This window comes from Protopterus annectens, chromosome 1.part0 (assembly GCF_019279795.1).
Source record: "Protopterus annectens isolate FY-2018-M chromosome 1.part0, PAN1.0, whole genome shotgun sequence".
Taxonomy (NCBI): Eukaryota; Metazoa; Chordata; order Ceratodontiformes; family Protopteridae; genus Protopterus; species Protopterus annectens.
Window position 1 is genome coordinate 1,060,750,621 of NC_056725.1, and position 12,260 is coordinate 1,060,762,880.

At 48.2% G+C, this 12,260-nt stretch overlaps 1 protein-coding gene across 2 annotated transcripts in view; it reads left to right on the forward strand.

Annotated features, from left to right (window-relative positions):
- Positions 1 to 12,260, forward strand: part of LOC122796436 — a 2,401,740-nt gene that overhangs the window by 2,058,782 nt on the left and 330,698 nt on the right. The gene's annotated exons all lie outside the window — the stretch shown is intronic.

Consider the following 12,260-nt stretch of genomic DNA (forward strand, 5'->3'; position numbering starts at 1 on the left):
AGAAGGGTTTCACATCTTCGGGCACTGATGCTCATTGAGCCCTTCATCATCTTCCAGGCAGACAGGGTCTCCATCAGGTCTAATCCCTCCTTTATACCCAGGGCGGTGTCTAATGATGTAACTATATGCTAGGCCATACCACTACCCCCTTCCTTCCTAACCCTCAAAACAAGGGTGAAAGAATTCTGCACTCACTAGACATGCACAGACAGCTCGGATACTATCTGGACTGTACTAAAATTTTCAGGAAAACAGACCAACTCCTTGTCAGCTTTGCCCCAGGGGCAGAGGGGAAGCCCATTTCCAAGCTATCCTTTTCCCAATGGATGTCACACTGTACCCATTTCTGCTACACTTTGTATGGGAAACCTGCCAGGGACATCCTGGAAGCTGCCACCTGGACTTCTGTCTATACCGTTAACAAGCTTTACCACCTACCTCTATTCTCTAAGGCCAGGTCAGGATTTGCCTCTGCAGTTCTGCGGGGCATGCTGACCCATTCCTAGGTCTCTTACTAATCCTACCACCCCTCTCCTCAGCTTTGGGAATCCTCCCACAGGCAATGACTGCAACAGTGAAACATGAAGAACATAGTAAAGTTCTGTACACTTTTACCATAAATGTAGATTTGTTAGAGTGTATTCACTGTTGTAGTCCTGGTTTCCCACCCACCCTTCTTCTCCCTTGTATCTTCTTTCTTTAGGGGGCATAAGATGTTGAAATATCAAAACTAAAAAGGAAATCAATTGAAAGGCAGTCTATGCAAGGCTAAGATTTTGCAGAGTGTAAAATCCTTTAGTGGAGCATGGGCTCCTAGGTGGGTAAGAATTCATTTATCCTTCTTATGATTCTCAGTCAGGGGTAGATCTTAGGGTAGGTGGTGCTGGTCAGGAGTTCTTTCAGGCCAGGGTTCAGGGAGTTCACCTGCACACTCCACCAGGAGGGCAGGGGCCAGTCCTTTTGCCAGTACCTGTGGAGTCAGTCTTTTTTTCATGGAAGACAAGGCTTCTTGCCCTTTCCCTGGGCAGAATTTTTGGAAGTTCAGCAGCACTCATGAAGGAATTGATTGTGCTACCCACCCAGATGTGATGGGTTATGATTTACAGTCGAGGGGTATTAATTTTTTTTTTTCCCTACCTCCTCTCAGAGGCCTTTCGCTCCTCCTCCTCAGCAAAGACCTGCACAACAAACAGATTTCTTACTACTTCAAATAGGGCTACAGGCCACCCCTCCTACTTGCCAGGCTCCAGATTTTATTCTCACTGTTTCTAGTACCAAAAGAAGAAAGGAAACACTTCACCAAAAATGATTTATCTGTCCTCAACACATATTATCTATTCCTTCCCAAGTTCAAAATTGACAAGTTTATCAGCTTTTACCTCTGCTGGGCAAAGATCACTGGATGGTGTTCACATCTACATAATGAAGGAGATGTTTTAGCAGTCCACCGCATCAAGAGAGCTTCTTCTTTACTTTTCCAGGGCAGGTGTTGATTCAAACAGACAACACAACTGTCATGTGGTACATCAACAAAGGGGGGGAACGCATTCTTATCCCTCCGTTGGCAGCAAGAGGATTTTGTGGAGACTGCTCTCAGTTTACAGCTAAATCTTCAGGCAAGGTTTCTGCCAGGAGCACAGAACTCCTTAGCAGATGTGTTCTGGCATTGGAGGTTTTTAAACTCACAACAAACAAGTTTTGAATATTTTTTTGGAGCCAGAGGCCTAGTACAAGAAAGAAAGTTCAGATATAAATGGGAGATTTTTTTTTTTTTGGAGTAGCAAAGGACTTTGATGTTTCTAAACCTAATTAAGTTATGTTGCAATACCTTTACTGAGTTATTGGACAAAGGTTTGTCCTGCTTGGGATCTCAATTTTGTTGGAGAAACTCACCTACAACCTTTTGAGCCTGCAGCATCTGCAGTGATTGAAATATTTATCATGGAAGACTGCTTTTGTTGGGCCATTACCTCTGCGTAGAAGGGTTGAAATTACAGGCCCTTATGGCAGTTGGAGCTTTCTTAATTTTCCACAAGGATAGAAACTCAAAACAGACTATTGGATTGGGTTTTTATTTTGTATTGCTTTTCTGTTATTCCTTTCGCGTGAGATTATTCCTGTGGGATTAGATTAGGCTTCCACTAGCTTGCCCCACTTACAGCTTTTAAGGGGGGTGGCTACTAAGATACTTTTTGGAAGGCAGCTACTTTCAGCTACTTTGGAGTTCAGTGCATACTTTCCACCACTTTTCTTACTCTAAATCTAGGGCTGGATTTGCCACTGCTATTTTACAGGGCATTTGGCTTTAGGGCTTAATTAGTTTGCCATCCTCCCTTCCTCTGCTTTTGGGATTCTACCCTTATGTATCATAGGACTGCAGCAATGTGAGATGCAATGTATAGTACAGTTTGTACCTACCATGTAGTAGAGATAAGAGAAGATCATTGCTGCAGTCTATTCTCTCTCCCTCCCTCCTTCCCTCTTAGGTGGTGAGGTGTGGTGGTTGTGGTTGTTGTTGTACATATTGTGGTATGGTGGAGTGGTTGTGGTTGGTTAGTTTTGCTGGTTTTGGCTTTGGCCTTTCTTGTTAGGGCCTTCTGACATCTGGGGAAGACTGAGAAAATGAAATGGTCATGCGCTTTTGTACCCTTGTACCCTCTGATGTCAGTTTTTAAGCCTTTGCCCTGACCCAGCCTAATGGTATTCGAGGGCCGACCGAGGACAGCGGACTACCCATATGTAAGGACTGCAGCAATGTGGATCTTCGAACATCTACATTTATGGTAGGTACAAAACTGTACTTTTCTAATGGTGGCTTTTAGCCACCAGGACCACTTTACCATATTTACTTGGGCCTCTGACTGGTTAGGGCAAGAAAAACTGATGTAATGGCGTTGGCTGCCTTCCTTTATAGCACTGATGACCTGACGTCAGACAGCAAGCGGCAGCAGCCAATGTAGAAAAACATTGACTATGGTATTTGGGTCGGCCGAAGGCTACTGCAGCAGGGATAATCCACAGGTGGTGATTGCAACAGTGAATACACTCGAACATCTACATTTATGGTAAGTGTACACAACTCTACTTTATACATTATATATGGTCTCTAATACGTTCACAAAACCGATGGTTGGTTTTGCCAAGATAAAATGAGTTGCATTGCTCACATTTGGCTAAATAAGTAACGTTCATAGTGTCACAGTTAGCCATAACATTTAAACAATATTTCTACTCTGTCTTTGGATGAACAAACTCATTACCCACTCTAACATACTGACAAAAATTACAAGTACCACACTTTTTGGTACCCTCTCCCCATTGTACATAACCCAACTTATCCGAGTAACACAACAACCTTTTTAAATTCACCATGTTCCTGTAGTAAATCTTAGGAGATGTACCAACTAATGCTTCAACAGATGAATTAGAGGTTAGTATATGCCAAATATTTTTAATTACATGAGTGACCTTATTTATGTCGCTGAAAAAAGTCATAAGAACTCTTAAAACATTGTCCCTTCTCACTTGTCATGTGGGTTACGGGTGGGGGTCATAAAATAGGGTCTTCCAACACCCTTCCTAAGCTTGCAGGCATCACACATACCCTTAGCTATCTCAGTCCCCTTATACCCCCTAGCTTCAAAATCATCCTTCAGGGTCACAATAAATTCCTCAAAATCCTGGTCTTTAACATGTAGCCTAGAGGCCCTTAACATTTGTTCCTTCACCACATTCTCAGACACATGGTTAGGATGCATACTACTACAATGGACAAAACTCTGTAACAATCCTTCCTGTAAAGGCTTGTAATAAGTCTATTACTACCAGTCTCCCTCTTCACCATAACATCCAAATAGGGTATCTAAGTATGGGACTTGGCAGTGAACTGCAAAATGTCTGTAGTTAAATGAAGGTAGCAAATAAATTAATCTAATTCCACTATGGTGCCAGTCCAAACCATGAGAAGGTCATCCACAAACCGTCAGTAAAATTTTATTTGATGACCCCACCATCTCGAACTCACTAGAAACTTGCATTCCCATATGACCATACCAGCATTGACATATTCATTAGTCAGATTCTGGTTGTCTGGGCTGTAGTCATGTTTTTTTCTTCTGTACCATGGAGCTGTGGCACACTTAAATTTTCACAGTGCCTCTCCTCACATTTTGCCTCCTAGTGAAGCCAAGTGAGATTTCCCAAAATACTTAATTTCTCTGTGTAAAAAAAAAAAAAAAAAAAAAGTTTATTTAATATCTATGAAGTTATTGCTTCCACCATTTTTGATAGGTAGTACTCAAAGGTATTTTAAGGACTCCAAGGATTGTGTGTGTGTGTGTGTGTGTGTGTGTGTGTGTGTGTGTGTGTGTGTGTGTGTGTGTGTGTGTGTGTGTGTGTGTGTGTGTGGGGACTAGTCTTTAGGAAACAGCAAAAAATATCCAGCTCCCAGAAACTTGTAGCCACAGGGTGAGCTGTTTGCACAGTTTTCTTTTTTAAGGTACTTGCCCATCTTGTGGAAACGTACTTTTGTCACTCATGTTTAATTTCTTTTTTTCATTTGTTTGTGAACAATAACTTGCCCAATGGAATGTGCTTTGGTAATTAGGTAATACACACTGAGACCTACTGCCAAAGTAGTCCAGGCGATTGCTACTGAACAAAGTACTGTGTGGTATCTGTGTCATTTTTCCTAAAGGCAATGGAATCCAGGTATTGGCTTAAAATATCGAAGTCACTTAACGACACCATGATTTGCTTGAATTCTTGTTGTTGCTTTTATGACCTCCGTGCTTTCTTCCTAGAAGTAAGCTTTAGGACAGACATATTTGGAGCAAAAGTAAGATTCGACTTAAAGTTGGAGTGAAGTGTCTCTCCTGAGCACCCAGGCAATTACTGTCTAGCAGTGCAAAGGCCATTACTGTATCAGGAAGAGTAATGCACTCTTTCATATATATTTATATTTTTGGACAGACCTAACAATATTTGTTATAGGAATGACACAATCTCCTGTAACATTGTTGAACAGTACATACTGGTCATAGGTTCAGTCTTTCTGTCTCTGTGTTTTTAACAAAACACTTTACAGGTATTTTAGCCAGTTTCTTACCTATGTCTGTTCAGTTTTTCTCCAGATATTTCCAAAGGTGTCCCTAGTTTAGCCTAAAAGTGAAAAGGTAACTACCAGAGCTTTTCATTTCTATATCAGTACCAGAGCTTTTCATTTCTAGATCAGTAATCACTAGCCCGGTTATCTCTCCATCTCCTATCTCCAGATGCCCTGTTTCATAGTGCCTTTTTTAATCAAACATTCAGTGCACATTATAATTAGAAAACACCTCTTGCTGTCAGTTTTACAGTTCTAGGCTGCAGAGTAAAGCATTCTCCAGGGAAGTATTCTGTCCTTCCATCCCCATCAGTCTACTCCTCCCATTCCACTGAGCTGTTATCTGTGAAAGGGAGGAAGAGAAGAAAAAGTCATATTAAAGGCCTAGACATATTAATAAACAGTATGACTCAATAACATATTCCAAAAGAGCTACAAAAGTAACCATTGTTACTGTCTAGCATAAACTTTTGTTACACTTACCAGTTTTGGGTGGTTTACTATCACAATGCCGACGTGCAATTGCAAGGCTATGAAGTATTCGAACAACAGATGTTCGAATACTTCATAGTTCGGCAGGTGATGTGAGCAAACGTTACCATTGCGAATGCACTGTGCATTCGCAACTATAACGTTCGCTCATGTGAGGGGATCGCGGTACAGTGCGGTTAGGGAAATACATCCCTTTCCTCACTGTAGTGCGATCTCGGAGTTGGAATATTAAGTTGGGGGGTGCAGGGGGGCTTGCCCCCCTGCATATCTGTGTGTTTAGGCTAGTTAGGTAGGGAGCTACGGGACGGGTGGGAGTGATGTGTATTGTCGAAAATGCCGCGAGCGACATTTTCGACAATACACAGCTGTTTTCGACATTAGGGACATACGGAAATTTCATTTCCGATGTATAAATTTGAAAATTCAGACACGTTTTCTTCTGATTTTCGAATTTATGATAGTAAACCATTTTGGGTCAGTTGTCTGCATTACAGACATGACATCAGTGGACTGTGCAGCCATTATTGTGTTGTGATCTAGGCTTGGCTGGGACTAAAAGTGAGAACTCATTAGGTGGACTGAGTTTTTTAATGTTACAACCACAGTTATAATAATTTCTGGAATAGGGCATTGATGAGGAAGAAACTTTTATTTGGATTTTTTTTGTTTAACTTTGGTAGAGCAGTGATCAGTTCTGACCATTCTCCGTCTTAGTCCATTGTCAAAAACTGACCAGATCTACAAAATAGATGAGTACAATAACACATAAGTTACAGTAAAACACTACAATGGTAGTTCAGAGCTAAGGATATGTAGCAAGTCCAGTGCATTAATTTCCATTATGTGCAAAAGTTTCAAAACAATTAAGAAATTAGAATAGAATAAATTAAAGATGCGAAAAGGAGCAAAGGACCTTAATGAATGAGTTAGAGTGAAGAAGAGTTGTAGATGCAAGTGGCACATTGTCCTTGCCAAACAGTCTCAGTTATAATGGATGCTGCCATTTGTGAAGGTGGGAAACTCAAATAAGAGGATGGGGGGATCATTATAAAATTAAATGTATTACATGTTCTTTATTGTTAATAAATATTCGGTCCCTTATCAGCCTGACCATCAAACCTCCATGGTGCTCTGTAGGCCCATTTTTTTCCTTCGTCCAGTCTGACCTTTATACCAGTCTCACTGTAGAGTTTAGGGATACTTTTTTCCAATGCGGAGTCACTTTATAATGTCCTCTTCCAAGTGCCAACAGCAGGAAGAGAGTGAGCCTTAAGTAGTATTCCTCTGGTTCGTCTGTAGCTGGTTTGGTCCTTTCTTTTGCACCTGCTGTCCTTCCCTGTTGGCTAATGAGTGCAGCATTTGCTTACGCACAGACACATGCTGCTTGGATGAGTGTGAGCACTTTTGTCTGAGTTACTACTTCTGAGTTCCTTTAAGTTGAAGTGCACTTCTGTACTTTACCTCAGATGATGTTCCTTCTTTAAACATGAGTGAGCTGGTGTGGAAGTCTTGATCATGTTCATACCCAGTCAGATGAAAAAGCACAAGGGCAGCCATTTGATCCCGTATCATCTGGAGTATAGTCTGGATTTCGTATGTCTGCTCCTTTTACAAGGAGTTTAACATTTTTCTACCACCTCACATTTCTACAGCTGCCAGATCAAATTGCTTTAAGTGTCACTTATTTTCCTTTGGAAATGAAAACTTGTATCAGTGCTTATGATACTGAAAGCATCCTTGCAGTATACAACAAATGCCTAATACCTTGAATATCTCGTGCCTGTTTTCCATTCTTAACTGTAAACATCCTGAAAAATAAACAAGAGAGACTTAAAGGCTCGGTCACACCTTGAGTGACTTAAGCAATGGCACATATTCTAGAATTTTCACTACAAAAAATGTCATTTCATTGATAAACATTCATTTTTTTTTTTTGGATGCTGAGCAACACTGCTTCATGTCCTTCTATTAATTTTCAACGGGTGCAGTGTTTTTTGGGATACGTTGCAGTTCCAACATCAATTTTCCATGTTTCACAGGCTGGTTTTCTCATAACTAGTTAGCATGGTGGAGTCTCGTTCGTTATCTAAATTAACCAGACAAATCGCTCCACCAACTAAGAACAACCATTCACCACCACCCACAGAGTCGAGAAAGAGCTATCAATCTGTCAATCCTTTCCATGTCCAGGCCGGGTGAGATTTCCCGTGTTTAGTCAGATTAAGCCACAAACTCCACTCCTGGTGGTGCCCTTCCTTCAATTACTTTAAGTTTCAGCTTTGCAACCATACTCCCCCCAGAACCCAAAGACTTTGGTTTCCCAGAAGCTCCCCAGCGGGTCATGGGAATAATGCTGCCGGATCACTAGTCGGCATCGTTTATGGTCGGAACTGCAACGATATCTGATCGTCTTCAAACCTCCGACTTTTGTTCTTGATTAATGAAAACATTCTTGACAAATACTTTCGCTTTCGTTCGGCTTGCACCAGTCCAAGAATTTCATCTCTAGTGGCACAATACGAATGCCCCTGGCCGTCCCTCTTAATTATGGCCCCAGTTCCGAAAACCAACAAAATTGAACCGGAGTCCTATTCCATTATTCCTAGCTGAAGTATTCCGGCGACCAGCCTGCTTTGAACACTCTTAATTTTTTCAATGTAAATGCTTTGGACCCCTGGGACACTCAGTTAAGAGTATTGAGGGAGCGCCGAGAGGAAGGGGCTGGGACAGGCGGTAGCTCAACTCGCGGCGGACCGCCATCCCGTTCCCAAGATCCAATTAAAAGCTTTTTAACTGTACCAACTTTAATATACACTGTTGGAGCTGGAATTACCGTGGCTGCTGGCACCAGACTTGCCCTCCAGTAGATCTTTGTTAAAGGATATAAAGTGTACTTATTCCAATTACAGGGCCTCGAAAGAGTCCTGTATTATTTTTCGTCACTACCTCCCCGCGTCAGGAGTGGGTAATTTGCGCACCTGCTGCTTTCCTTGGATGTGGTAGCCATTTCTCCGGCTCCCTCTCTGGAATCGAACCCTGATTCCCCGTTACCTGTGGTCACCATGGTAGGCACAGATAGTACCATCGAAAGTTGATAGGGCAGACATTCGAATGTCGCATCACCACCACGAGGGCACACATTTGGCCCGAGTTTATCTAGAGTCACCAAAGCTGCCGGGCCGAGAACCGGATTGGTTTTGGTCTGATAAATGAACGCATCCCCGGAGGTCAGTGCTCGTCCGCATGTATTAGCTCTAGAATTACCACAGTTATCCAAGTAATGGTGGAGCGATCAAAGGAATCATAACTGATGTAATGAGCCATTCGCAGTTTCACTGTAGCATCCGTGTGCACTGAGACTTGCATGGCTTAATCTTTGAGACAAGCATATGCTACTGGCAGGATCAACCAGATAGGAGCACCTCATTGGGCGGAGAGGAGGGGCCAGAGCCCACACCTCCACCCGTGGGAGGGGGTCCCCGGGTGTTGGTTTTGGACCAGAGGGCCGCGGGCCGGCACAGAGCGCTGCCTTGCTCGGACCCAGAGAGTGAGGGAGAGAGCTCCCGTGCTAGGTGAGGCCCACCAGAGCAGGGTGGCCCGGTGCATGGCAGGACCCCTTCGCCTCTTCCTGGGCTCATCGGTCTTGCCTCGACTTTGTCGCTAAGGGGCGTGGAGCGCTCCATGCCCCCCACCTGTGGCTCGTTCCCGGGGAGGAGAGGCTCAACCCACCAGCCGTGACCTGCAGAGCCACACCGCGGGGGCCCTCCGCCAGTGGGAGTTGGTCGGCCCGATCGGTCGATGGATGGTGGGGAGAGGCGCCTCTGGCTCTGCCGCAAGACATTCTCCATGGGACTGGGACCCGGACTCGCACTCCCCACGGTGCACTCCATCGTTCCTTAACTCCTGGAGGCTGCCAAATCGTGATGGATCACGTGTGCCCAATGGACGACCTGGGGGAAGACCCGCAGGGTGCAACCGACCCCACGGAACTCCCCTCAGCTATGAAGGGCCAGATCCACTCTCATGAGAGCTTCCACGTCCCACCGCTTTCCCATCCAGAGGATTCTGGGGACTTAGTGATATTTCGGGGACACCGTTTGGTATCAGGTGAGGTCTGATGCCTTCTTGCTGCCCAGCGTGAGCTCTCCGGGTCCCGCAGACACCCGCCTGTCACTCCCCCAAGGACGTCTGTTGTGGGGGCTCTGCCTGTGTCTGCCCCCTCTCACCCGGGCAGGAGCGCTCCCCCCTTCTGGACTTCATCCCAGAGGGGGCCATGGTCCGGACCCCTCCTCACCCAGGTGGGAGCTCTCATGGCCCAGCCGACGTCCACCCCCTCTCCCTTCCAGACTTCCATGAGGAGGGACCCCCTCCGGGCTTCAGATTCCACCCGGCTGGGGGGCTCTTTCCCCGGATTACTTATTTCCTGGAGACTGCCTGACCGGGCTGTGTCCCCGTGCCCTCAGAGCCCCTCAAGGGGACCTCCCTCCGGTCTGGGCCGGCCCTGCAAAACTCCCCTTGGCTGCTGAGGGGCAGATCCACCTTCATCAGGACTTCCGAGCTCACGCTCCTTTCCGATCTAGAGCTCAATGGTCCCCATCTCCCCCAGATCTCCTAGAGGCTGCCTGGCCATGTCCCCATGCCTTCGGAGACTCTCAGGGGGACCTCCCTCTGGTCCCGGCCAGCCCCATGGAACTCCCCTCGGCCGCTGAGGGGCAGGCCTGCCCTCATCGGGACTTCCGCATACCTTCCACTTTCCCATCCAGAGGGGTTCCGGGGACTTTGTGATATTTTGGGGATGCTGTCGGGTACCAGGTGAGGTCAGACACCTACCCCCTTCCTGGCAGGAGCTCTCCGGGTATGGAGGACTCCCACTGGTCGATCTCTCGAAGACTTCCATCGTGGGAGTCTCTGCCTGACCCCTCTCACCCAGGCAGGAGCTCTCCTGGCCCTGCGGCCTCCCGCAGGCGGCTCCTTTAAGGACTTCCACGTGGAGGGGGGGGTTGTGGTCCAGACCCCCCCCCTCACCCAGGAGGAGCTCACCCGGCCGATCTCCGCCCCCTCTCCCTTCCAGACTTCCGTGGGGAGGGACCCCTCTGGGCTTCCACTTCCACGCAGGTGGGAGGGCTCTTTTACCAAGTTAGATATCTCCTGAAGGCTGCCAAATCATTCTGTGTCACCATGCCATCGGAGCCCCTCAGGGGGACCTCCCTCCAGTCCCAGCCGACCTCGCAGAACTCCCCTTGGCCGCCGAGGAGCAGGTACACTCCCACCGGACTTCTGATCCCACACTCCTTTCCGGTCCAGAGCTCCACGGACCCCATCTCACCCATCTCTCCTGGAGGCTGCCTGGCCGCCCTTGTCCCCATGCCCTCGGAGCCTCGCAGGGGGATCTCCCTCTGGTCCTAGCCGGCCCTGCAGAACTCCCCTCGGCTGCCGAGGGGCAGGCCCGCCCTCATCGGGACCTCCGAGCCCATGCTCCTTTCCGGTCCAGAGCTCCACAGTCCCAGTCTCCGCCAGATCTTCTGGAGGTTGCCTGGTCGGGCCGTGTCCCTGTGCCATCTGAGCCTCTCAGTGGGACCTCCCTCCAGTCCCTGCTGGCCCCGTGGAACTCCCCTCGGCCGCTGAGGGGCAGGCCCACCCTCATCGGGACTTCGAGCCCATGCTCCTTTCCTGTCCAGAGCTCCATGGTTCCCATCTCCCCCAGATGATCTGGAGGCTGCCTGGCCGGACTGTGCCCACATGCCCTCTGAGCCTCTCAGGGGAACTCCCTCTGGTCCCGGCCAGCCCCGTGGAACTCCTCTCATCCAAGGGGCAGGCCTGCCCTCATTGGTACTTCCGCGTCCCCTCTACTTTCCCGTCCAGAGGGGTTCTGGGGACTTAGCAATATTTTGGACATGCCCTCTGGTGCCGGACGAGGTCGTACGCCTTCCCCTTGCCCGGCAAGAGCTCTCAGGGTCACGCAGACTCCCGCCGGTCGCTCCCTTAAGGACTTCCACTTGGGGTGACGGTCCAGACCCTCTCACCTAGGTGGGGTGCACCCTCCCGGGCTGCTTTCCGCCTCTCTCCCCCTTCTGGGCTTCCATCCCAGAGGGGTCCATGGTCTGGACACCCTTCACCCGGGCGGGAGCTCTCTCGAGCCTGTCAAGGGGACCTCTCTCCAATCCTTGTCAGCCTCGTGGAACTCTGCTGGGCCGCGAGGCCTCAGACTTTAATCCAGACTTCCATGCCCACCCGCATCATCCATCTATTCCCCCAGCCAGCCCAGGGTGTGATACACCATGGCGGCCGTATCTCCGCACCCTTGGGGACCGGAAGGACGGGATCGAGGATCTGGATTCCAGGGGAGGCCCTCAGCCTGCCCCCACCATCCAGATCTCCGCACCCCCAGGGCCGGGAGAACGGGATCATGGACCTTGCTTCGCGGGGAGGCCCTCGGTTTGCCTGCACCATCAGCCAACTCTCACACCCGGGGCCGCCGGGGATGCCATGCCGGCCGTATGTCCGCATCCCCGGGGCCAGAAGGATGGGACACCCCGAGCTGTCTTCCCCGGAGGGCCCTACGCCCTCTCCCAGGGACTGTACACCCCCCTGCCTGGTCGCCCCTCCGGGTACAACCCGTAAGCCCGGGTACGCGATCCTCAGCCCCCTCCATGCCCACAGGGGT